The sequence below is a fragment of the Ipomoea triloba genome, chromosome 16 (genome assembly GCF_003576645.1).
Source record: "Ipomoea triloba cultivar NCNSP0323 chromosome 16, ASM357664v1".
NCBI classification, from domain to species: Eukaryota; Viridiplantae; Streptophyta; class Magnoliopsida; order Solanales; family Convolvulaceae; genus Ipomoea; species Ipomoea triloba.
The window spans coordinates 6436189-6439944 of NC_044931.1; positions in this window are offsets into that span (position 1 = coordinate 6436189).

Genomic DNA, 3756 nt, shown 5'->3' on the forward strand with positions numbered 1-3756 from the left:
AAGCTTAAACCGTTCTATACTTTACCGAAATACCCTTACCAACATACCTTATAAGCTGACCGTTATCAGGGGTATTTCTGACTTCTCACATCTTTTAAATCAACCGGGATCCTTCCACGGGTCAAACTCTCAACCCTACCCATATATCCAACCCGAATCCGCCTAATATAAAAGCAAAATCCTTCTTCTTTACCCGGATTCAAACTCAAAACCATATACCCAAAATCCCCAAATCCTTAGACGCTGTACACATTCCCTCCAAAAACACACAAACTTTCTTCAATGGCGTCTGAATCATCATCTTCTTCATCTTCATCCTCCAGTGCATACCAAAGAGAGCTAGACCACATACGCTCTCAGATTAAACAAGTCAAGGCGGGAAGCATCCTTGATAAAGATGGCTTCATCACCCACTCGCCAAATCCAACAATGGCGGAGAGAGTCTTGAAGAAATTTGAGAAAGCAGGACTAATGCGGTACATGACGCATGACTACCGAACCATTCATGACCTCGACTACACAGAATGGTTCGCTCATGCCAAGGTCACGAAGGGCAAGATTGAAAGCCGCTTCAACGAAATAGCCATAACAATCTCTGTGGATGATTTACGAACAGCATTCGACTTTGCTACATCGGAGGAGGCAGTCAAGCACCTATCGGACTACAACATGGATAAGCAGGAGTTTTGGGACAAAATCCGATTGGAGACTGCACCACCCAGAGCATCCTCTGCCCTCCGCAGATTTCATTTGAAGGAGAGGTTTGCCCTAGCCGCCGAGCTCATCATAAAATTCATCCTCGGCAAGGTGTCCGGAACAGACGAAGTCAATCTGGACACTCTGAAAATCCTCCACGCCATCTGGAACAACAACAAGTTGGACTGGGCTCACATCATCTTCGACTGCCTCAAACACCAAGTGCAGAGCTCAGTTTCCAACTCCGACCTGACAATCTACAAAAAGGTTGGTTTTGGCTTTGTTGTTCAATTTCTATTGAGACTGAAGGGCTTCGAACTGAGGGAAGGGCGAGAGGTTCATCGGAATACCTATATGGGTAGAACGAAACCTCAAGCTAAGGCACAAGGTGCTAAGGATGCATCTTCACCCTCAAAGCCTAAGGGAAGGGGCAAAAGGAAAGCCCCAGCTAAGGAGAAGCGCTCTGATGACGAGCTTTTGGACACCCCAGTCAAGAGGGTTGAATTGAAAAGGAAGGCCAAGAGGACCAAGACTGCTGCTGTCACCCAGGTTCGAGAGGTGACACCGTCCTTTATACAAGTACCATTTGAGGACAGGGCACAAGCCCAGGGGGAACCTCAGGCTACACTGGCCACTGAGGTTGAGAGAGTGCCCCCTACCAAGTCCCTGTCAGGAACTTTAAGTGTTGATATACTTGCTGTTGATGGTGCTGAGGATGTTGATGAATCTGTTGGTTTGCCTCAAGAGGAGGCTCGAGAAGTTGAAGGTACTGGGATCAGTGATCCAGTACAGGGTATTGTTGAGGAACCACGACAGGTGGTTCGAGAGGTAGATATTCCAGCAGCTGAAGATCTAGACTGTGTGGTGGCTGCTGATGGTCAGGGCACTGTGGTCAGGAACCCAGTGCAAGCCTTTCTGAATGATGGGTTGACACATGATCTCTCGGTTGTTCGAGAGATAACTGAACAAGCTGTGGAGTGTGCATCAGCAACATAAATCCTACCTGCTGACTCTGATGAGCTGAATGCTGAAATCACATCTCGATTGAATCAAAGTGTTGAGAATGTATCGAGTTTGGACGACTTCTCCAGAGTACTTCGCTGGATCAACTGGAGAACAGGTCCCTTTGATCAATTGATCTCAAGAGCAGCAGAGATGGAGGCTGAGGAACGATTTGCACTAAACTGGTTAGATCTCACTGAAATCCCAGCCGACGAGCTTCAAAACCGTGCCCATGAGATGCAAGTAATCAGGAGTAATCTTGGTCGATCTGACAAAGGAAAGGGCATAGCTGTTGATGCACAAGAAGATGAAGCCGAGCCTGAAGAAGATCCTGAACTAGATGCTCAATTTCGAGAGGATATCAGGCTTGCCACAGCAATATCCTTGGGACAAAGTGTAGAACACACGAGAGGTCCAGGAGAGACCTCTGGGGTTGCTCGAGATGATGCTGACACTCCTACTCCAACTGCAGCAATCCCCTTGTACCAAGTGAGTGAATCTGCTCTAGAAGACCAGGTAGCTTCGAGAGGTGAATCCGAGACCTCTGAAGCACATGAGGTGGCACCTAACTCTGTCTTACTACTGCCACCACCTGAGTCCACACCCTCGAATGCAACAGATGAAGCTCAGACAGTTCGAGAGGGTGAAATTTTGTTGCTCCAACTCCCAGGCTTTCCCATCGATATGGTTAATAGGGAAAGGTGGAGTGCACCAGTTGCTCCTGAGATAATAGATATTCCAGATTCACCAGAGCATACTGAAGTGCAAACAAGTGAGCAACAAGAGCAGAATGAGGAGAACCCTGCTGGTTCGAGAGTTGAGGTTCAAGAAGGTGGAAACCGGGAAGCACCTGCCGATGAATCAACTCCTCCAGTAGATGATCACGTTCCCAGCACTGGTTCGAGAGGTAGTGTTGAGGGGGAACCTCAATCAGATGGAAACCGGGAAGCATCTGATGCAGAGACTCCCACCTTGGCCAATCCTACCTTACCAGCAGCTGAAGCTGAGGCTCCAGGTTCGAGAGGTGAAAAGCAAGAAGTGATCCATCCCTCAGATGGAAACCGGGAAGCACCTGATATGGAGCTACCTTCGAGCTCTGATCCCAGTGTCCCTGCTGAACCTCAGGAAGTCAGTCGAGAGGTGGACTCGCAAATGCAAGTCATGGGTGGAAATCTGGAAGCNAAATCCCCAAATCCTTAGACGCTGTACACATTCCCTCCAAAAACACACAAACTTTCTTCAATGGCGTCTGAATCATCATCTTCTTCATCTTCATCCTCCAGTGCATACCAAAGAGAGCTAGACCACATACGCTCTCCNGGCCGAAGAAGTCTTCATTGGCGAAGTGCGTCAATTCATGGCCGATCAATCTCAGAAGATGGCTCAGCTCGAAAGAATACTCGCTGTGGTCCGCAATGCTGCAATGCCTGCTGATGGCACAAGTGAATCCCAAGGCCGTCATGCCGAACTTCTCGAACAGGCGATATGGGCTGAGGATGCAGCACGGAAAGCCACTGATGAAGCCGCTGTAGCTCGAGCAGAGGCTGCAAGTGCGAGGGCTGAATTAGCCGAGATGCGAGCAGAGCTGCGAGCCTTCCAATGTTCCAGTGAACTTCGACAGGATGTGATGAAGGCCATACTCGATGACCTGTCGAACCAAGTCCCTGCCCAACTTCAAGCTATTTTCGAAGGTATGTCCACCCTCCTCTCCCGTTCTGATGATGCCAACAAGGGGGAAAATAAAGAGAAAAAGAAGGGGGATACAACGGGCAAGAAAAGGGCAGCAAGTGAACCAGCTGGACCACCTCCAAAAATACCAAGAATCATGAGCAAAGCAGTGGAGGATGCCAAACAGGCAGAAAACCTAAGGGTCCAGCGTACACTGGAAATGGAGAGAAGGAGAGAAGAGGACAGAGAAAGAAGAAGAAAAAGACAAGAACGACAGTCAGAAGAAGAAAGGAAGATAGATCTTCTCATGACAAACTTTAAGTTTGGGAACAGAGAAGACACTGAACAAATTCTGACTCTGGAGATATTCAAGCTTCTGAAAATCACTGG